Source organism: Piliocolobus tephrosceles, chromosome 10, assembly GCF_002776525.5.
Source record: "Piliocolobus tephrosceles isolate RC106 chromosome 10, ASM277652v3, whole genome shotgun sequence".
NCBI lineage: Eukaryota > Metazoa > Chordata > Mammalia > Primates > Cercopithecidae > Piliocolobus > Piliocolobus tephrosceles.
Window position 1 is genome coordinate 70,190,667 of NC_045443.1, and position 24,673 is coordinate 70,215,339.

Consider the following 24,673-nt stretch of genomic DNA (forward strand, 5'->3'; position numbering starts at 1 on the left):
AGAAATTGTAATCTCTTTTGCTTATTGTCAAACAACCATCACTATGAAAGTTGTCATGGGCCTCCCAACTTGACTCATGAGCTGGGGAAGCAAGAGAAGAGAGGGAAAAGATAACTCACTTAAAATTATTGGTTATCTTCAAAGGATACTTGATGCTTATTTCTACTCAATATTTTGGGAACACTTGTATAGATTGAAGGTAGTAAGGGAAGAGACCACCCCTCATATTGTCTTATGCCCAATTTCTGCCTCCAAAGAAAGAAGAAGTAAAAACTAAAAGGCAGAAATGAAATCCACAAGCAGACAGCCCGGCATCACACCCTGGGCCTGGCAGTTAAAGATTGACCCCCGACCTAATCAGTTATTTGCATTAAAAAAGCACTTTGAAGATCCCTGTCTTGTTCTGTTCCCTTCTAATTACCAGTGCATGCAGCCCCCAGTCACATACCCCCTGCTTGCTCAATTGATCAGGACCTTCTCACAGGGACCCCCTTAGAGTTGTGAGGTTAAAAGGGACAGGAGTTGCTCACTCAGGGAGCTCGGTTGTTGGAGACAGGAATCTTGTGGAAGCTCCCGGCCAAATAAAGCCCTTCCTTCTTTAACTCGGTGTCTGAGGGGTTTTCTCTGCGGCTTGTCCTGCTACAGTAGAATTTGTTAGGAGTCATAGGTTACCTCTGTGTAGCTTCTGTGGAGTTGTGTCTTAAACTCTGCAATAATTGTCAGTAAGTTATTGATTACTAATCGATCTCAAATTTGGGGACTCTGTAAATCTCCAAGACAATAGGAAATGTACCATTTACTATCTTTTTGAGCTTTATCATTCTTCTGCATTACCTCCTTTTTCTTGAATCTCTTTTCAGGGACTTTTCTACTGTGCTCATGGCCAGGAGATTCTGAGTAGCACTCAGGGGATTCTGAATATTAAATAGATAGATAGATAGATAGATAGATAGATAGATAGATAGATATTTTTTTTAACAGGGGAGCATATATATTAAAATACACACGTGTGTATGTGTACACACGTGTGTGTGTGTGTATTTTAGTATCTATGTTCCTATTTCCCTTAAAGTTGTGGGAAAAAACTGCCATAGTTTGAGACTCTTGATTGGTTCAAATGTGGGTACCTAATTTAAGCTGGATCAACGAGTCTCTTTTCGAGTTTTTTTTTTAAGAATATGGATTTAGAAAATGTGCTTCTAAATCATTGTGTCTTTCTAGTAAATGAGTAATATTTTTAAAAATAAGGGTGGTTAGTTATTATTATAATGCAATGACCCCACCATGGTACCCTGATGACCTTGTGTGTGCCTGCACAGGCCACACAGACAAATGCTTGTGCCGAGACTCAGAATAGCAACTCCAGTAATTCTGAGTCTTGGCAGAACGCCTTGCAAGTCTCCCAGAACAGGATGGGAGGCCTATAAGGAGCTACTATGAAGCCATCACCCCCTTGCTTCCTCATCTTTACTAAGAGTCTGTCATGAGACAGTTTCTCATCCACACTTTGATGCTGATGAGGCACTGCCTTGCCCTTTCCTCCTCCCCCAGGAATAGAGCTGCAGAATGTAAAAACACTTAACTGCTGTCTAGAATTGGCTCTTCATCAACAGGGTATCTCACAACTCACACTGTAGTCATCTGGTGATGACTCATGACTTCAGTGTCTTGCTTTTTGGTGAGTGCTACAAAAACCCTGGGGAGCTGGCACCTTTGACTTAACTTTTCCTTTCACTGTCAATGTAAGTCATAAACTGTCTGAATTTAAAAGTGGCTTGCTGTAACTTTACCTGTCGAATCAGCCAGGCTTTGGCCCTGGCCTTGATTTGCCTTGCGTATGCTTGCAAGTTATATATCCTGCCCACTGGCGGTGGGGAGGGAGCTGTTATCAATCTGCAACAAAGGAGAATAAAATAGAGACAAGAAAAGAGAGTCTGAAGGTGTTCTGGTTGCTGCCTCTCCAACCTTGCTCTATCTTAATTGTTTAAGCCTTTGCTGGATTCTGCATATTATTAGTTTACATTGTATTTCTGTTTCCGGAAGTTAAATAAGTCTTGACTCATCTACGTGAGATTTCCCCAACATTTCTCCAACCTTGGTATCCTGGTGTCAGCAGTTAATAAATTGATTTAAATGAGTCAAATTGTTCTGTGACTCCATTACCCCAATTCCTACTACAGGACACATGCTCTTTTAATTGATGAGTGCTCATTATTTTCCTGTTCACATCTGTTTCTGGGGAATTGTTGTGGACAGTGATGGACCAACTACTTATCTAGGTCTGTTCTCAAATGCTACTTTCATGAGGATTTGGAGTCCTTGGTTCCAACCCAGAACAAATTAATCAATTCATATTGGTAAATGCTGAGTTGAAAAATACAAATAAAAAAATAAGATAATTATCTCTGTTGAAATTACGTAGACATTTACCTTCATTCTATTTTCTTAAAGCATTTAGTTTAGAAAACTTTTAAGTTCTTTCTTCTTTTCCTTTAAACATAAATAAATCCTTTTAACAGCTAAATAAGTCTCTTGCCACTTTTATAACTCAGGAATGTCTTTCTTAAGTACTTGGGACCATTTCTTTGAAATGTAAACATCAAGTGAGATAGTGCCAACATCTCCCAGTGTCTGTGGAAGGATAGGAGCCTAACTTCCAGGAGCTCTTTGCTCCAAGCTCCAAAAGTACCTTCTGTCATAAAGATAGGAGAAGTTTGTTTTTTCTCTGTATAAAGTCCATAAATTAGCACATATAGAATCTTACTTACCAGGTTAATTTAGGATGAATTATGTGTATTAAAAATATGGCATTGTCTAGTCCTCTTACTTAAAGACTAGTTATTGTTTATCTGGAAGACATACATGTAATGGGCTGTATCTCCCTGGCTAGATAAAAAGGTAAGATTTTTTTCTGTCTTCACAGTCTCTTAGTGGATTGCCTGTGATACTCATCACATTCCGATTTACTGTTTTTTTCCGTAGCAAATTTGTTTTTTCTCTACTACTTTTGTGGAAATCTTTTCTGTGTTAGAAGACTTTGTTTTTAACTACATTTCTTTGATAATGAGTCTGAGCAATTACATTTTAAAAACGTCACAGATATCTTTTTATACATGCCTAGCTAATACTTAGTGTCTTGTATAGGAGTGGATGAGACTGCCATGCTTGACAAGTGGAATTGGTCTAAATTCCACTTGTCAAGCATGAGTATAGTCCTTCTCACAAAGCAGAACAGATCACATTTTATATTAGATAAGATACGAAGGACAACGTTAAGAAAGGATAAGGAAAAATAATTTATAAATATGCTCACTATGTAACCAGCTCCAAATCTCAGGAGGCAGCATAGTACAAGAAAGGCATGAACTTCAGTCAGCCAGTCTGAGCAGGGTTCTCTTTCTAGCTTCTCTACTTACTGTGTCTGACCATGGGCCTGTCATTTAACCACACACAGTCTCAGTTTCTTCACTTAGAAAATCAGCTTTCCCTATTTATACTCTCTGTACTTTACTGTACTTGTCTCACTGGCATACTCTGATGGTGAGATGATGTAATAAATGTAAAGGCGTTTCATTCAGCACCTGGTGAATAGTTAGTGCTCAACATTAAATTGTTATAATTTCCAGCGTGCCAACGAGTTTCTTGCTTCTTTCTAATTTCACAATCAGAACTTCTATATTGTTTTTTGTCTCAAAGTCCATTCAATCACTAAGCACCATTCTTAAGTTGCAAATATCCCCAGAGTAAGGTAATCTTTTAAACTAATTTTAGCAACTTGTAAGTAATAGTTTCTAATGCACTAGCTATCTAAAAGTGAAATGTCTTGAGTGAAAAAGGAGAAGGAGTGGGATGGATGACTTGGTTGGTGCTAAACTGTGGAGATTGGAAGAGATCTAAAGGAGGATGTGAACTGGAGATGTGGGGCCCATCCTTATACTGGAACCAAGCCAGATACTATAAAACCCCCAAAGAATAGGCTCTTTGACAACATGAATGAAGATGATATACTCCTCTAAGCATTTTGAATGCATCTGGTCATTTAATACTCACAACATCCCTATAGTGTACAGAGGAACGCCCCTGTTAGAGATGAGAAACTCAGTATGTGTAGGGCAATTAGTGCAACTACAATCCCAGTACCGCCAAATCTCAGCAGCCTAACCCATTAATTCTAAGAATGTATTTCTCGCTTTCTGTAAGTTGGAAGTAGGTCAAGAGTCTCTCCTGGGCAGATTTCTCGCAAGCTGGGACTCTGGGATCCAGGCAACAGTCATAGTGTTACTGGAAAAGGGTCCCAATCCAGACCCCAAGAGACAGTTGTTTGGACCTCATGCAAGAAATAATTCAGGGCGAGTCCGTAGAGTAAAGTGACAGAAAGTTTATTAAGAAAGCAAAGGACTAAAAGAATGGCTACTCCATAGGCAGAGAGGGCTGCTGGTTGACTATTTTCATGGTTATTTTTGTGATTATATGCTAAACAAGGAGTGGATTATTCATGAGTTTTCTGGGAAAGGGGTGGGCAATTCCTGGAACTAAGGTTTCCTCCCCTCTTTAAACCATATAGGGTGACTTCTAGACATTGACATGGCATTCGTAAACAGTCATGGCACTGGTGGGGGTGTCTTTTAGCACATAATGCTTTATAATTACTCTATAATGAGCAGTGAGATGACCAGATGTCACTTTCTTCGCCGTCTTGGTTTTGGTGGATTTTGGCCACTGGCTTCTTTACTGCATCCTTTTATCAGCAAGGTCTTTGTGACCTGTACCTTGTGCCCACCTCCTGTCTCATTCTGTGACTTAGAATGCCTAAATTCCTGGGAATGCAGCCCACTAGGTCACAGACTTTTTTTTACCCAGCCCCTGTTCAAGATGGTGTTGCCCTGGTTCAAACACCTCTGACAACTGTGAGATTCAGCAGTTTCAGGATTCACTTTCAGTCACACAGCCTGGGAAAAGGAGGGGAGCTGAATTGCCCTGAAGATTTTAGAGACTGGTTTGGGAAAAATATACAATGTCTGCTCATGCTTCACGGGCATTTTAACCCTAACCTAACCGCAAAGGAGATTGGGAATTGAAATCTTCTAGTGTACCTATGATGAGGAAATGAGATTTGTGAGGCTATAACCTGTTTTTACCACCCTAGGAAAGTTAGGGTGTCAGTCTGGAACCTCTAATAAGGGCAGTAAAAATGTTGTAATATTCATGAAAATAGTACCACATACAGAATCATGTAGGAAAGCCTCAAGAGTGGGCGAGAACACCCAAAAATATTTGTGTTGCTGAAAAGAACAGTAACATTTTTCTTAGAAAATCTGCAGATTGTTAGATTTACTATTTCTAAGATTTGTTCATGTGAAGTCCAAGAAAGCAGCAATGAGCTATGTTCTGAGTGAGTAATCTTGCCAGCAGCAAATAATTCCCTTTATCTAGAGAAATAATGTTCTCTATGTTGCTGTAGATGCCACTCTGCAATTTTGTTAGTCTTCTGTAAACATAAATCCTGAGTACATTATGGGAGTATGAGAGAGACAGGATTAAGTAACAGACTGGGTCGATGTGTCTCAGCCTGGAGAGAAAGAAGAGATGTACACCAGCTGCAGACCTCCCAAGGGAGATAGAGAAAGATTGGATTTCTTCACCTAGTATTCTAGTGTAAATAAGCCTGAGCCCATACTTCCCCAGTAATTATACATTTGCTTTCATTCTGAAAATCAAAGGTACCTCTGAGAACATCTAAGGCAAATTCTTAATGACTCTCATTTGTGAGCTTTGGGAAATAGCATATCACACTTGGGGATATGGCCTTGAAACAGCTGGTGGGGAAACTCCTATCTCATCTTATTCTGAGTCACTGGTGCTAATTTTGCAGTGAGATCAATTTCTGGAAAGCTTACTATGGAAGTCAGAAACAGCTAACCATTGCATAATTACTGAGATTAAAGCATATTTGTTTTCCTCATTGTGTGATTTTAATTTAGTCCATCTTACCTCAAATGAAAAACATTGTCAAAGAGTAGTTTGTCATTTCAAAATTAAGGGCCTGGTGTTTCGATTGAGGGGCATGGATGAATGGAATGGGGGGCCTTGATCACAGTGGGGTGTTCCTACAAGAATTTCAAATAAAATGTTAATTGTTTTAATATTTACTTTTCTCTTATTTCAAGATAGTGCTGGTTCTTCTGAAAAATTTAACATAAACAAAATTAACATAAACATTATTCATAAATCTATCCCAAGATTACTACTAAAAGCATTAGCTCTCTATTCTCACAATTATTTTTTGCTTCTGTATGTGCCTCTTTCTCTACAGAAATGTACCACACTATATATACTTTGACTTTTGAAAGCAAAATTCACCAAACAATGTATTTTGGACATTTTCCTTCAATAAATCTTCTGTGATCTCTTTAATGACTGCATGAAATTTCATGGATAATAATATTATTATTTCCCTTGCCTGAAATATTTTTTGCCCTGGTTTTTGTGTGACTATCTCATTTTATATTATTCACATCTCAGAAAATGTCAACATGCTGAAACCCTGACTATTGAATCTAAAGGAGCCATCTAGTCATCCTCTATCATATCACTCTTTATATTTTCTGTACACCCTTTCATCATTATCTGGTACCTCCTTTCATTTATTTTTCTCTTCTTTTTATATCCTTCCTTCTCCTATTTCATTCTTTCCTTCTTTATTTTTTTTTATTGTCACTTTTCTCAACTCAACTATAAGATTTTTTTCTTCTTACCACAACCGCTCAACTATGATTATCAGACAGTAACATGTATTTGTCACTCGAATTTTCTGCTTCCTCTTTGGTTTTTGGTTTCTGGAGATGTCTCTCCCCATCTCACAAGTTTAACTGTGTATTTTAAAGGTATTAAGGATATATTATGTGTATTAAAACATCACTATGTACCCCATAAATATGTGCATTATTATTTGCTTATTAAAAAATAAAACAAAAATATCAGTTAATTATAAACAAAATTTTTAGATACTTTATAGCAATAAGGATTTTTTGGGGGGAATAATTATTCTATTTTGGAGAGCGTGCTTTATGAGACTCTGTTCCGTTTTTACATTATCACCTGATGTAGAGTTAATTTTCCAAGTTTTTCTCCAGATGTGTTTTAAAAATTAAATCAATGTTAAGAAAATACACATGCACTTCAGAAATTGGTGGTAGGTTGTCTAGAATCTACTGAAAGAGATTCAATCTCTCTCTGAGTTATGGAATAAAATTTATTTCATATAGGTAAGACATGGGCTCCTTTTCAAAACCTCAATATTTAATATTTCTTTATGACACTATTGAAGAATACTAAATTCTTAGATGAGCAAACAACTAAGGAATAAGGTAATAAAAATGTATTAGAAAATATGGGGAGGGCCAAGATGGCTGACTAGAAGCAGCGAGTGTGTACCACTCTCAGGGACAGAAGAAAGAGTGACTAATAATGGGTACTCTTCAATGGGTACATCTAGGTGGACATATTGGGATTGTTCAAGGAAACAACTTGACCCATGGAGAACAGAGGAATGAGACAGGATGATTGCTTACCTGGGAGTAGCACAGACACAGGGGAGGCCTCTCCAGTATTGGAAAATGGTGAGTGAGTGAGAGATTTTAGGGACCCACACTTCTGCCATGTGACTTTGCAACCCTGGACTCAGGAGATCCCCTGTGACTCCCCCAGCTGGGACTTCCAGACTGACACAGAGAGATATGTGAATTCTGGGCAGAGGCACTGCTCCTGCATCTGTGGAATTCTGAGATCCTTGCATCCCTGGGCATCATGGCATTAGCAGCTACAGATCCAGCAATAGGGGAAGTCAGGCTCTCTCTCATGTCCCTAGAAAAGTGGCCAAATCTATGGGGCTAAGCAGCAATGAACTGCAAGCCTCATGCTCACTGCACCTTGCAGGATAACACTGGCCTGGGACCCTAGTGTGACCAAAACAGCCCCATCTGGGCTCTCAAGCTGGTAACAGCTCTGCACTTCCCTGGGACAGAGCTCCCATGGGGAGAGGCAGGCTGCCTCTTTTGCTGCCCTGAAGCCCTTGCCACTGTTCTCCTCAGGTTCTGGAGGGTGAGCGGTGATTAGGGACTGGCATGGATCCCCAGCACAGTGCAGCTGCCCCAAAGAAACACAGCCAGAATATTTCCCACGCAGGTCTCTATTACTGCTTCTCCTCACTGGCTGGGGCCTCTTGACCTGGGACCTCAGAACAACTACCCTAACCCTGCTGTAACACTTCAGTCAGAGATGGCTCCACATTTCTCTGAGGAGGAAATCTCAGAGACAACCCATAGCCCCTTCACCATTGCAGCTGCATGATCCCACCCTAACCACCCTCAGGCTGGAGAAGGAACAAAGGGCCTGGTTGCTACACTGGTGCTTCCAGCATACCACAGCCACCATACAGAGAGGAGTCTAGCCTCTCTTCCCTGTGAGAGCCTATTCCCCGCTCCACCAGGCAGGGATCCTGGCTCAGGACTGCAGAACAGCCACCTCACTCTTGGTTTAGCATACCCACTGTAGTTGCTTTGTGTTTCCCTGAGTAGAGGCTACCAGAGGCAAGCAACAGCCCCTCTGCCACTACCACAGCAGCAGTTCTGACCATGCTGCCATTCATCAGGGGACACAACAAAGAGCCTGCGGGTTTCATTCACATTTCTAGGACCTGACAGTCACCATGTAGAAGAGTCCTGTCTCTCCTCTCTGTGAGTTCTCAATGCCCTGATCCTTAACAAGTGAAGCCCCAGCTCAGGCCAGAGGCACAGCCACCCAACACATGGCTGAACATTCCCAGTACCAGTGGCTCCATGTTTCTCTGAGATGGAGCTGCAAAGTTAACCAAAAGCCCTTCTGCCATGGCCACTGCACTGGTACTGCCCATGCTGCCCTTGGACTGGGGAAGGAGCAAAGACCCTGAGTGATTTAAAAACCACACTGCCAGCAAGCTGCAGTGGCCCGAAGAAGAAGGAACCACTCTGTCTCAAACATGACATCCCTGAACCCCTGCTCATGACCAGGCAGGCCTCCTGCTCCCTGGGTTGGGCCAGCAGTACATCTGCTTCCTCCCAGGGTGATCACAGTGATTGATGACAGCTCTGCATCTTGCTGGGGTGGAGACAGAAGAGACAAGTGAAAGGCCCTCTACCACAACCACTGCCAAGGAGTCTTCTTCCTCTGCCTCCAAGCTGGTGGGGAACATAAAGCCTGAGCTCATCCCAGAGCTGCAATGTGTAGCCTGGGAGTGCCAAGCCAGGATCTGCAGCCAGCAGTCAAGTGGGAGAGGAGCCTACACTTTCAGCACATTGAGAGCGAGCATGGTTGCAATGATGAGAAATACAGAGGAGCCAAGTGGCTAAACAAGAGCCTACATACTGGGTAGTATGGTTATGCACTGTTTACTGGATCACAGCCCAAAATTCCACACTCAAAATACTTGAATAATATACCCCCCTGTGAAACCAAGGACAAGGATTCAGCTACAAATAAAGACTCTGCATTAAGCCCTGGCCCTCTGCAAAGCATCCAGAAAAGAAGTCTACTCACTGCACTCAAATCACAAAGCAGTTAAAGGAACATCAGCCTACAGAGATGAGAAAGAACCAGTGCAAGAACTCTGGAAACTTAAAAGGCCTGCCTGTCTTTTTTCTTCCAAATGATCATACTAGTTTGCCAGCAAGCATTCTTAATCACACTGAAATGGTTGAAATGACAGAAATGCTATACATAATATGGGTAAGAATAAAGACCATTGAGATTCAGGAGAAAGCCAAAATCCAATGTAAGGAATCTAAGAGATTACAGTGAAATGATAGAGAAGCTGACAGACAAAATGGCCATTATAAGGAAAAAAACCAAAGTGATCTGATAGAACTGAAAAACACTACAAGAATTTTCTAATGCAATCACAAGTATTAACATCAGAATAGACCAAGCTGAGGAAAGTATCTCAGAGCTTGAACTGAGCTCTTTGAACTGACTCAGTCAAACAAAAAGAAAGAGAAAAGAATAAAGAAGAATGAGAAAAAAACTTTAAGAAATATGGGATTCTGTAAAGAGACCAAATTTATAACTCATTGACATCCCTGAAAGAGAAAGGGAGAAAGAAGGAACTGGGAAAAGATATTTCAGGATATCATCAGGGAAAAGTCCCAAACCTCACCAGGGAGGCCGACATTCAAATTCAGGAAACGCAGAGAACCCCTGTGAGGTACTATACAAGATCTATTTCTTGGCCACCTCAAAGAAGGCGTAGATCACCTACAAAGCGAACCCAGTCAGGTTAACAGCAAACCTTTCAGCAGAAACTCTACAAGCTAGAAGAGATTGGGGGCCTATATCCAGTATTCTTAAAGACAAAAATCTCCAATCAAGAATTTCATATCCAGCCAAACTAGGCTTCATAAGTGAAGGAGAAATAAGATCTTTTTCAGACATACAAATATTGAGGGAATTCATTACCACCAGACCTACCTCCTGAAAGAAGCACTAAATATGAAAAGGAAATACTCTTACCAGTCACTACAAAAATGCACTTAAATACACAGACCATTGACACTACAAAATAACCACACAAAGAAGTCTGTGTAATAATTAGCTAACAAGATAATGACAGAATCAAATCCTCACATATCAGTATTAATCTTGAATGTAAATGGGATAAATGCCTCAAGTAAAAGGCAGAGAGAGGCAAACTTATTAAAGAATCAAGAACCAATGGTATGCTGTCTTCAAGAGACTCATCTCACATGCAGTGACACTCATAGGCTCAAAATAAAGGGATAGAGAGAGATAAACAGAGCAATTATAAAACAGAAAAAAAGCAGGGATTGTAATCCTAATTTCAGACACAACCGAGTTTAAACCAACAAAAATCCAAAAAGAGAAAGAAAGGCATCACATAATCGTAAATGGTTCAATTCAACAAGAAAACCTAACTATCTTTAATATATACGCACTCAACAGAGGAGCACCCAGATATATTTAAAAAAAGGTCTTAGAGACCTATAAAGAAACTTAGATTTCAACACTATGATCATGGGAGACTTCAATACCTCAGTGACAATATTAGAGAGATAACTGAGATGGAAAATTAACAAAGATGTTCAAGATCTGAAGTCAACACCAGACTAAATAAGCCTAATAGACATCTACAGAGCTCTCCACCCCAAAATAACAGAATATACATGAAAGAAATTGAGATGAGAAAAACCATACAAAAGATAAAAAAATCCAGAAGCTGATTCTTTGAAAAAGTTATAACATAGACTGTTAACTAGAATAACATGAAAGAAAAAGAAAAGATTCAAATAAACATAATCAGAACTGACAAAGGGGATATTATTACTGATCCCACAGAAATACAAGGAAATCGTCAGTGACTACTATGGACATGTATCTGCACACAAACTAGAAAACCTAGAAAAAAATGAATAAATTCCTGGATGCATACTATCTCCCTAGACTGAACCAGGAACCAGGAAGAAACTGAATCTCTGAACAGACCCACAGTGAATTCCAAAATCAAACCAGGTTTACAACACCTACCCATCAAAAAAGTCCAGGACCAGACAGATTCACAAAGAAAAACTGCCATATGTACAAAGAAAAACTGGTACTATTGCTACTGACACTTTTTTATTGCAAACTTTTTTATTCTAAAAAATTGAGGAGGAGGAACTCTTTCCTAACTCATTCTATGAGGCCAGCATTATCCTGCCACAGACTCAGTTAAAAAAAAAAAAAAAAAAAAAAAAGAAAACTTCAGGCCAATATCCTTGATGAAGATAGATGCAAAAATTCTCAACAAAATACTAGCAAACCAAATAAATATACATATCAAAGCTAATTCACCAAGATCAAGTAGGCTTTATCCCTGGGATGCAAGGTTAGTTCAACATATGCAAATCAATGAAAGTGATTTGTCACATAAAGAGAGCTAAAAACAAAAACTGCATGATTATTTCAACAGATGCAGAAAAGGCTATCAATAAAATATAACATCACTTCATGTTAATAACCTTGAACAAACTGGGCACTGAAGGAACATGATTCAAAATAATAAGAGCTATCTATGTTTAGCCCACCACTAGCATCATAATGAATGAGCAAAAGCTAGAAGCATTCTCCTTGTAAACTGGAACAAGACAGGGATGCCCACTCTAACTGGATATCCTGGCCAGGGCACTCAGGCAAGAGAAAGAATTGAAGGTATTTAAGTATGAAGAGAAGAAGTCAAACTATTCTTTCTTACAGATGATATGAGTCTGTAATAGAAAACCCTATACTCTGCTGAGAAACTCTGTGATCTGACAAACAACTTTGGCACAGTTTCAAGATGCAAAATCTATGTACAAAATTCAGTAGCATACCTATTTGCCAACAACATTCAATCTAAGAGCCAATTTAGGAACACAGTCTCATTCAAAATAACCACAGAAATAATAAAATACCTAGGAATACAGGTAACTGAGGAAATGAAAGTTCTGTACAAAGAGAGTTGAAAAACACATCTGAAAGAAATCAGAGATAATACAAACAAATGGAAAAACATTCCATCCTCATGAATAGAAAGAATCAATATTTTTAAAATGACCATCCTCCCCAAAGCAATTTATACATTCAATGTTTTTCCTATCACACTACCAATGACATTCTTCACAGAATTAGAAAAACCTCTTTTAAAATTCATATGGAACAAAAAAATAGCCCAAATACCCAGAGCAATCCTAAGACAAAAGAACAAAGCTTGAGGCATCACATTACTGGACTTCAAACTACATTACATTGCTACAGTAATCAAACAGTATGGTACTGGCACAACAACAGACACACAGACCAATGGAACAGAATAGAGAGCCCAGACATAATGCTGCACACCTATAACCATCTCATCTTTGACAAAGTTGACAAAAACATGCAATGGGAAAAAGACTCTCTATTCAATAAATGTCACTGCAATAACTGGCTAGCCATATGCAGAAGATTGAAATGGAACCCTTCCTTATACAATATACAAAAATTAATTCAAGATGGATTAAATACTTAAATGTGGAACCTAAAACTATAAAAACCCCCAAATATATTCTAGGAAATACCATTCTGGACATAGATTTCATGACAAAACACCAAAAGCAATTGTAACAAAAACAAAAATTGACAAATGGAACCTAATTAAACTAAGAGATTCTGTGCAGCAAAAGAACCTATTGAGTAAACAGTCAACCTACAGAATGGAAAAAAATATTGGCAAACTATGCATCTGGCAAAGGTCTACTATCCAGAATGTAAAAGAAACTTAAACAAATTAATAAGCAAAAAGCAAATCACCCCATTAAAAAGTGAGCAAAAGACATGAACAGACACTTTTCAAAAGAAGACATACACATGGCCAACAAGCATATGAAAAAAAAATGCTAAGCATTACTAATCATTAGAGAAGTGCAAATTAAAAAAATAACATACCATCTCACACCAGAATGGCTATCATTAAAAAGTGAAAAAATAACAGATGCTACTAAGGTTGTGGAGAAAAGAGAACACTTATACACTGCTGGTGGGAATGTAAATTAGTTCAGCCATTATGGAAAGCAGTGGAACAATTCCTCAAATAACTAAAAACACAATTACCATCAACCCAAAAATTTCATCTTTGTGTAAAAAACACAGAAATAAATAGAAATCATTCTACCATAAAGTCACATGCACATATATTCTGAATATTGTTTAATATTGTTCAATCAATATTCTGAATATGTGTGCATGCAACTTTATGGTAGAATGATTTCTATTTTACATAATTGCAGCACAATTCACAATATCAAACACTTGGAATTAACCTAAATGACCATCAATGGTAGACTGGAGAAAGAAAATATGGTGCATATACACCATGGAATATTATGCAAGTGTAAAAAAGAATGAGATTGTGTTGTCTGCAGCAACATTGGTAGAGCTGGAGGTCATTATCCTAAGTAAACTAATGCAGGAACAGAAAACTTAATAATACCACATGTTCTCACCTATAAGTGGGAGCTAAACAATGAGAACACTTGGACACAGAGGGGAACAACAGACAATGGGCCCACTTGAGGGTGGATGGTGGGAGGAGGGAGAGAATGAAGACATATTGAATACTATGCTTATTCCCTTGGTGACATAACAATCCATACTACAAACTCCCATGACACACAGTTTATCTAACAAACTTGCACATATACCCCTGAACAAAAAAATAAAATTTAAAAATAAAAAAATAAAATTGCAGATAGGTCAGATTGACAGTTGTTGCAGATTTCTTGAACTATTGTTTACATTCATCATTACATTATACTTACTGGACACTCAGCTCTTGCTATTTAATGCATCAATAAATAAACCTACAATTAGTAACTGTATCTGAAAATTGTTTCAATAAAGAAACATACATTTAATAACTAAACAAATTTTTTTGTTTTAGTGATGAATATTTTAATATCTGGTGATTTTATCTTGAACAAGTGAAACTTCTCTGTGCTGCCATTCTCTCATTTGGAAAAATGATGAAGATAAGCAAGATATTCACCAATATAACTTAACAAATAGCAGTGACTTGTCAGTGGTCAAAAGTATTCACAGTATCTTGTGACTTTATCATGACATAGCTCTGCTATAGATCATCTGTTTTATAACATTTATATTCTTGAAATATCATGTGAGTTTTAATGCTATTAGTCATTAGCATTTGTTTCTATAACATTCTACAGATTTCTTTATTTTACAATTCTCTTGATTAAATAATGTGTTTGAAAGTATTTCTGGAGAAACTGTTTACATGAGACCAGGAAAAAAACACTAAAATTTAAGTTTGTGAACTGTCAATTTGGCTAGCCTTTCTGAAAGACATACTGGCACAAAAGATGTATTTATGTGCCCTCCTTAGTCAAGCATATTATTTGCAAAATAACTGAATAATATATTGCTATATTAGGAAAAATGTCAGCAAGAAAGTCCTTTACCTAAAATTTATGACTTGAAAGCTTTTACACATATATGTAGTTTAAAATGACCATATTTTTGGTTACTCTATAGGCACAAATAAATCCAGGAAAAGCTTTGACTAGCTAGAGGTTGCCTAAACAGAAAGTTAACGACGTTATTACTATTTTTTTAAATTACTGATTTGAGCAAGATGAAACACCAAGATTGTCCTTTGTGAATTATTTGGCCAGTGTGTTCATGGTTCACCACCATAAAAATTAGGTGTACATACTAAGGAAGTGGATGGCAGTTTTAGCTTCCCCCAAACATATTCTCCAATAGTTTATTCAAAAGACAATCCAAGAAAATATTTCATCTAAACAAATCAGTATATTTGCCATGAAAGTGTAGTTTCAAAACATCTCCAAGCCTATTCTATCTTCCCTTTTCCCCTTTCTAACCAGTTTCTACCTCTAAACAACAATTATAAGAAAATCTGGGACCCTAGTGTTGATTGGAATAATTTAATTCAATGTCAAAGACTATAAGATTTTAATTTAATGGCAAATAACCTTATCAGTTCATAGAATAAACAGATACACATGAACTTGACAGCATTCACTAAGATACCATTTTATTACAGTGAAAAGGGGCAGTGGGAACAAATAGGAATAACAAACGAGTTAGGTATATGTAGGTGAAAAAACTTATTAACATACTTGTGTGTATGTGGTTACTTATTAATTAATGTTAATTAGGAACACCTTATACTTATCTATTAATATTGCAAGTGTTTCAAAAATCTCTCTTGAATATATAAGGAGATATATTTCTACAAGTGTATTTTTATTTTCATAACTCAGAGTCATACATTCACTGTTTTGTTTATATTAGTGTACAGGCTACAATTATAATTGCAAGAGATATGGATAATGTCAATAGCCCTTGGAAAACCAGTCACTTAAATCTCTATTAAGATACATTCTATTACAATTTTATAGATTTCAAAATACAGAAATGTCCCTGTAAGCTATGATAGTGTCTCTGTGGATATCAGTCATCGTAGTGAGAAATTAACCTATCTGTTGAGAAACTTCTGAAAAAATCATTCCTCTGAATGAACTTTCTTTGAACTTAAAACATCCCTCCTACAATCTACTCACATCTGAACATTAATATTTTGGTCTCTGAAGAGGATATAAAATTTTTTATTATGATTGTTTTTGCCTTTTTTCAATCAGTTAACAAATATTTGTTCCTTTGCTAATGGTGTGCAAAGCATTTGGTTGGGTGCTTAGGGATTGCAAAGTAGAAAGATGCTGGAGTTCAGCAAAATTATAACTCAGTTGGAATGCCAAGGTGCCTCTAACCTTAGAAGAAAAATAATAGTAAAAAGCAATGGTGCTTCATGGCCTATGATTAATTACCCTATCTTTAGTGGAAGTTCAAGTTGCACTGAGTACTGAGGAGGGTAAGTTCTTGTTGTTGGAGATATTGGGAAGCACTCTTGGACATAACATAATTTGAAGGGATTTTGAAGACTGGGAAGAAAGCTTCACTATGTCAGATGTAAGTCACCAGCTCTGTGGCAGTTGGCATTGACAGCGAACTTATTGACTGTATGCATTTATCCCCCAGGAAAATGGAAATCTAGTATTTTAACTTCGTAGGTCTTAGCTATGGTAATAATGATAACATTAATCAATATTATTAGTTAATAAAATTCATAATATCAAGAAAAATAATGAACCACAGTTGGAGGATTTACTATGTTCCAGACACCATAATAAGTAGTGTATATGTGATCAGAATTGAGCCACCCATTATTTAAATATTGGGGGGAAGCGTAATGACTAAAGCAATAAGGCTAAAAAATAAACTTTGGAGTCAAACAGACCTGTTTTACTAATAATTCTTATAATTCTTACATTTACTGCCTGTGTAACCTTGGTAAAGTTAATCAACCCTTGAAATTTTTGTTTCCTCACTTCTGAAATTCGAATTATTTTTAATACCTACCTTAAGGTACTAATTTCTTTTCTTTTCTTTTTTTTCTTTTTCTCTTTTTTTTTTTTTCCCAGATAGAGTCTCACTCTGTCCCCTAGGCTGGAGTGCAGTGGTGCAATCTTGGTTCACATCAGCCTCCACTTCCCAGGTTCCAGGAATTCTCCTTCCTCAGCCTCCCGAGTAGCTGGGACCACAGGTGCATGCCACCATGCCTGGCTAATTTTTGTATTTTTATTAGATATGGGGTTTCACCAAGTTGGCCAGGCTGATCTCGAACTCCTGACCTCAAGTGATCCGCCCACCTTGGCCTCCCAAAGTGCTGGAATTACAGGCGTGTAATTCCACTGGGTCCAGCCATGGCATTAATAATTTTAAGTAAGATAATTAATGTAAAAGTAATTAGTCCAATGCCAAACCCAGATTACTTACTTAAAGCTAGCTATTCATATTGTTAATAACTATATGAAGTGAGGATTATTGTTTCCTTAGTATAGATGAGGAGACTAGAAGAGACTATCCATGTAACTAGTAAGCGTAGAGCTGGAATTTGAACTGCAGTGTATCTGATTTTAGAGAGTGTGTTCTCTCAGTGATCACATTACTATGTTTTTATTTTTCTTCAATCATTTAATAAACAATTTTTGGTACTGAATAAGTGCTATGTCAAGGGCCTTGAGCTAGAAATGCAATGGTGAGAAAATATAAACTCTCCTTGTTCTAAAGGAGACTACAAATGAAAGGTGTGGGCATTAATAGATATTTAATTAAAAACTGAGGGTACTCAGAAGGAAGAAGACATGATTCCCTGAGAAGATAAAATAAACCAAATTCACTAGGATTGTGAAGTTAAAAAATATTTCCCTGACAAAAGGAAGATCTAAAAGGATTGTGATATTAAAAAATATTTATCTGAGAAAAGAAGATCTGAAAGGTAAGACTAAAAAGATGGTAAGAGTCAGATAATAAGGACCTTGTAGACAAAAATAAGGATCTTGGGATTTTTCCTAAGGACACTCTAAAATTATTGAAGAATTTTAAGCAAAAAGTGACCTGATCAGATTTATTACTAGAAAAAACATTGCCTAGTTTGAAGAATAGTGGGAGGCATCTAATATGGATGAAGACAAAGCAGTTAGTAGGTTAACTAATAATTATAATAATAATAATTTATATTTTTAATACATTATAAATATTACCCAGGAAGCAGATGAGAGTAGCTTGGATAAGGACTGGTTGCAGAGAAGATGGTAATAAGAATAGAAGTTTAAAATATATTTCAGTCATTAACTTAAATGATTCAATGATTAATTAATTATGAAAGAATGAGAGGTAATAATAATGACTCCTAGGTTTCTGGTTCATGCATCTGCAGGATGTGTGGTACCTAAAGTGCGAAAGAATATAAAAGTTTGGAAGGAAGTATGCTGAACCTTGAACATGAGGAGTTTGAAATGCTTTTGGCATTCAGTTAAGTTGAGCAGGCAGTTAGATGTGTGCTTCAGAGAAGAGCCTTCAGCTTAAGCCACAAAGATGGAAGTCACCAGCAGCTAGATGGTATTTAAGGGCGTGGGTCTGGTTGCTTAGAGAACGAGAATCAGAGAGAAGACAAGACGTCTAGCCATGAAAAATTGCACCGTTAAATAACTGGATCTAGGAGAATGGACATAAGCAAGAGATTGAAAAGAAAACAAAGATACAAAGATACAGTTGGGAAACAAAGAGGGGGTTATGTCATAGAAACCCAGAAAAGAGAAGGATAATATCAAGGACTCTAGACATTATGGACTGGTCAATATTATCAGGTGTTGTGGAAACTTTAATAAGACAAGAAGAGAATAATATTCATAAATTTTTTGGCATGAAGGTCAATGGTGTGGTAACATCAGTGGGAATTATCACTGTAGACAAGAGTGAAAGCCATTTTGAAGTAGACTGAGGAGTGACTGGAGCTGAAGAAACAGAGATAGCAACTATGAACAATTATTTCTAAAAGTTAGATGTAAAGAAGAATGTGGAGGTAAGCTGGAGGCAACTTTGGAGTTTAAGGATGATTTTGTGTAATTTTATGTTAGAGAGATGGATCCAGGCAATACGAACTGGCACACAAATAGGAAATAAAGGCAATGATTAATAGCATAAGCATCGTCAGAACGCAAAAGTGAAGAGGTCCCAAAGCAGATTATTAAAGGACTATGCTTAGAAAGGAGAAACCATCTCTTCCAATGCAACAAGAGGGAAAAATATGTTATCTGCTGGCATAAATAGGTTTGTAAGTTTTGTATTTTGTGTGAGCAATTTAAGAAAGTTCCTGTTGGATTTCAATCTTCTCTGTTCACTATTGTCTCCCATTGTTTCCCTGAAAATCAACTTGTCTGCCTTTTAGGATTTAGAAGAAAGTATTTATTTATTTATTTATTTATTTATTTATTTATTTATTTATTACCATATATGCCTATAAACAACTGAAACTACTGCCTGTGGTATTTAAACTATTTTAATGATTGAACAATTTACTTATACAAAGTTAGCCTGAAGCCTTAGGGTAAAGGTTATATACGAAAATCAATAATAAAGGCTAGATCTAAGTGGTTTAATGGAAAGAATCAATATGTGGTAAAAGAGCTTTTGAAAGTGGAGTTTGTACACTGGAAAAGAGAAGTTTGCTTTCAGCAAAAAATAATATCCATTATTTTCTTAATTTCTTAAAGAGTAGATTTTTAATATTTTATTTTTGATATCTATATATGTGTATAAATGCATACATATTTAAATATTTTAAAATCATATAAATTTGTGAACCTTTTTTATCCTAAAAATTTTCTAAACTATACCCTCCCAGTTAATTTTCCTGCCTCTACATTATTTACCCCAATTACCATGCCATAAACACAAGCATATGTATTCTTCTGTATTTTCTTTATTTTCCAAAGTTACAAGAAAAATGTATATATTGATATACCTAGTGGATTTTAAAAGAAATTATTATTTTTCAGCAATGGGTCATAGTATATACCTTTTTGTGAATTTAGATTTTCTTTTTGTGCAGTCAACTATACCTTATGGAAATCTTTCCAAGTCAACTGGTAAAGTTCTAATGTAGTCTTTTTAATATTTTAGATTGAGGTTTGTATTACAAATTATTCAGCCATTCCTATACTGGTGCTAATTTACATTTTTAGTAAAGTTTTTTCATTTTTTCTTCTGTAATCAATACTGCTAGACTAATCTTTTTATAAAATCTTTATACTAGTGTCATGTTACATATTTCTATGTGTGTATGTGCATGTGCATATCACATGGTGGATAAATTCTTCTCAGAAAAGCAATTTCCAAAGTGTCTAGGTATTTTTTATTTTAATATAGTAGACTTAGGTTGTATACAAACATGGTTGTAACAGTTACCATTTTTACCAGCAATGCATAAGAGTGCTTTTACCCTTGCATCTCTACTAAACCAAAATGCAAAGTTTCAAAAGATATTGAGAAAAGTAGTCATCCATAAAGTTGACTATTTAATTTTTTTTTTTTTTTTGAGATGGACTTTCTTGTTGCCCAGGCTGCATTGCAATGGCACAATCTCAGCTCACTGCAACCTCTGCCTCCCAGGTTCAAGCGATTCCCCTGCCTCAGCCTCCCAAGTAGCTGGAATTACAGGTGTGCACCACCATGCCTGGCTAATTTTGTATTTTTAGTAGAGACGGGGTTTCGTTGGTCAGGCTGGTCTTGAACTCCTGGCTTCCGGTGATCTGCCCACCTCGGCCTCCTAAAGTGCTGGGATTACAGGCATGAGTTACCAAGCCCCACCTTGAAATATTTTAAAAAGTGGAGATTGGTGGATTTGTGAAAAGGATTTTTCCTTTTTAGTATAAAGCTAAGAGATCCATGTGTACCATCACTCAAGGAGAGTGCTGAGGAAGTCCCTCTCTACCTAAAACCATTGCCTAGTTTGAAGAATAGTGGAGTGGTGATGACAACACAAGTACTAGGAGTAGGATTTTCTAGTAAACCCTACTAAAAGGTTTAAAGATAAAATATGGGATACCCAAGCTGAATTAGAATTGCTAAATAATGAATGGTCTTTTAGTAAGAATATATCCAAAATGTTTCAGAGTACATACTTATATTAAAAATGATATCTGACACTACAGCTTATTCCTTATATTAAATCATGTTTCTGTACCCATTAAAAACCCCTCTTCATCCCCTCTTTCACTCCACACCCTTCCCAATTTCTCTACATCCATGAGATCAAATTTGTAGCTCCCAAATATGAGAGAGAACATATGATATTTGTCTTCCTGTGCCTGGTTTATTTCACTTAACACGATCACCTCAAGTTGCATCCATATTGAGGGGACTACAGTTAACAATATTTTGTGTATTTCAAAATACCAAGAAAAGAATATTTAAAACAGTGCCCATTCAAAGAAATAATAAATGTTCAAGGGGAAGGATGGCCTAAATATCCTGATTTGATCATTACACATTTATACGTTGTATGCATGTGTCAAAATATCATATGCATCCCATTAATATGTACAAATACCATGTACAATTAAAAAATATAATTTAAGAGCAAAAAACAAATAATGCATAGTCATAAGCATATTTAAAATAATTTAAACTTGAGAGAGTCTCTAAATGTCTATCAATAAGAAAATAGATAAATTGTGATGCATTCATACTATAGAATACAACACTGCAGTAAAGTGTAATGAACATAATCTTCATATATTGACATGAAAACATATCCTTGAATAGAAAAAGGGTCTGGAAGAATACTATTAACAGTGACTGCTCTTTCAGGGAGTGACTTTCTTTTTTCACTTTATATACTTTGGTATATTACTATAATTTCATTAAAATAAGCATGTATTTTATGGCTCACGCCTGTAATCCCAGCACTTTGGGAGGCCACGGTGGTGGATCACGAGGTCAGGAGATTGAGCCATCCTGGCTAACATGGTGAAAACTCGTCTCTACTAAAAATACAAAAAAATTAGCCGGGCGTGGTGGTGGGCACCTTTAGTCCCAGCTACTCGGGAGGTTAAGGCAGGAGAATGGCGTGAACTCAGGGGTGGGAGTTTGCAGTGAGCCAAGAATGTGCCACTGCTCTCCAGCCTGGGTGACAAAGTGAGACTCCATTTGAAAAAAAAAAAAAAAAAAAGAAGCATGTATTAGTTGATTTTTATATCTTTATTTTGAATTTTTGCATAATTAGTATTTACAAAACATAATAAATAAAAACCAAATTTAAAACTTAAAAAACATCTGTTATTTACCTAAAGTTCAAATTTAGCTGAGAAGTCCTACGCTTTAAAGTGCTAAACCTGACAACCCTAACCAGGAGAGTGTGGTATATAGACTCTGAGTTATGGTAATACAATTGACTAATGTTTCACATATGTCTTGGAAATCTAGAGGGTGAGAGATGGGCTAGTCGCCTGCTTAGGGTGGTATTAGCCTTACATTGGCCATTTGCCTGAACAAAGAATGAGTGTTTTCTCCCATTGACCAGATGTAGAACATGGGCAAAGGAAACCAGTGTGGGATATGTGTCCTGCTCTGGTGCACTCCTAGAGGGACACTCTTCTGCTGAGTCCAGTTCATACCTCTAGGGGCCTGTCTGAACTCAGCAGAGGAACCAGAAGCAGAACACCAATTTCTAGAACCTGAAGAAGGAATAGGCAAACCCCAAAGTAGAGTGCATTTGTGTGAGTCAAGGAAACTTCAGGTAAGAGAGAGTAACAGTGAGATTTCCGAAGAACACACAAAAATAGCAAGGAGTGAGAAAGTCAGAATTCAACAGACCAAAGAGTGTGAGGCTTCCCTATGACAGTAAGTAAGGTGCTTCATGTCTTACTTCACTTCTATTTTGCTTTGATTTGGACAGAGGCAAAAACTTTTTCTTCTAAATGGTATTAATTCCAAAAACTTTCAATATAAATTATTGAGGGTAGTTTTAACTAATTGATGTTAAGAAGAAGGAAGACAAAATGATAAAATTCTCAGGGTGCTGAGTTAAGAGCTACAGCTGTTAATGTGCCCTATTCTGAATCCCAAGAACTCTAAATAACATTGTACTGTAATTTATCCTTTAAAATTTTTGTGATGGGTCTTCCCAAGTTGTAGGTCCTTCAAATTATCATATCTTTTGGTTCTTTGAATTCCCAACACCAGGCCAAGTACTTTCTGCACTGTAGGTTAAAGATACTTAATAATTGATTGGTGACCCTTGAAGGATGAGAAATAATAGAAAATCCAAGTGAATGGAACAGACAATAAGAACCCTGGGAAATCAGAAGCAGAGAGACTGGTCTTAGGACAGCTGAAGAAAGTCTAATGGAAAGAGTCGGGGGCCATGGGAGCTTTGCAGGAAAAATAGACTTTAGGGAAGTTTTGCATGCAGAATGCTTTTCAGGTACATGTAGAATAGGCAAATGGAAGAGGTGTAAATACATGGGTTGTACTTAGTAATTAAAAAGCAGTTGTCTTTGGACAAAGCAGAGGATTCTATGGAAGACTACTGAGAAACTTAAGAAACACATTAAAATAGGTTGTAGTCATAGAAATTTGAAATTTCTACTATAACTTTTAAAGGTATTTGAGAAAAGAGATGATTTACATAAAAATGATATTTTTAATAAGTCCCAGTAAATTCTGAACTAGAAGAAGAGAAAGAGCAAGAGGTTAGAGGCAGCTGGAGGCTGGAGCTGGAGCAATGGCCACATAAAGTGTTATTATTTCAAGAACCCTGGACGAAGTAGGTAAGGATTAGAATAGAACAGTGAAGTGAAACAGAAGAAATTCACATGAGAGGCACTACAAAGAAGAGACTAATAAGATGGCAGAAAGAAGTAGGAATAAAAATTGGCAGGGTAGATTGCAGCTGGGGAACATGATGGTCTCATTTTAAGAAATAAAACCTAGAAAGAGAAGATATTTAAAGGTCTGCATGGTGCACTTTATTACAAAAAAAAAAACATAAACTGTGTAGACTTAAAAGATCCTCACTCACTAGACATAAAATATTTTGCAAATAAATTTTGTTTTATATCTATGAAAAATGTAAGTGCCTTTCAAAATTTATTTTTTAAATAAAAAATTTTTCTTTTTAAAAGTGAAATGCAGCTGTCTGTTTTTTTGTTCTTATGTAATAATTCTACTGTTTTTAGTTCTCAGCAGGCAAGCAAGACCTTCAGTATATGTGTTTTCTTTATTTGGTTAGGTTTTGCTGAAAAATTTTTTATAGTAAGTCTTATATTAGAATATGAATGTAAATGCTTTGAGAGATCAATTAGCAGTGAATTAAACATGACAGAAGATTTATTTCTCCTCTGCATAAAAGTCTAAGCTGGTATATAATCAAGTTTGAAAACGTTGCTTATTCATCATCAGCATAAATTTCATCCTTGGATTAAAGGTGATTGTTCTGCTTGTTGCTATTTCTCAGCTTAGGAGGAAAAAAAAATACTTAGAAGGCAAGTAGCCTTCTTCTTTTAAGAATGTGACCTGAAAGTTGCTCATATCTTTTGGCTAAAACTTAGTCATATGGTTTGGAAAATATTATGTCTAGGTGGGCATTGCAACCAAAATTGGAAGTAAGAGGAATTTGTTTCTAAAACAAGGAAGGATAGCCTTGTGTGAGAAAACTCGTATCTGCTTATATTTCTTTTCTTTT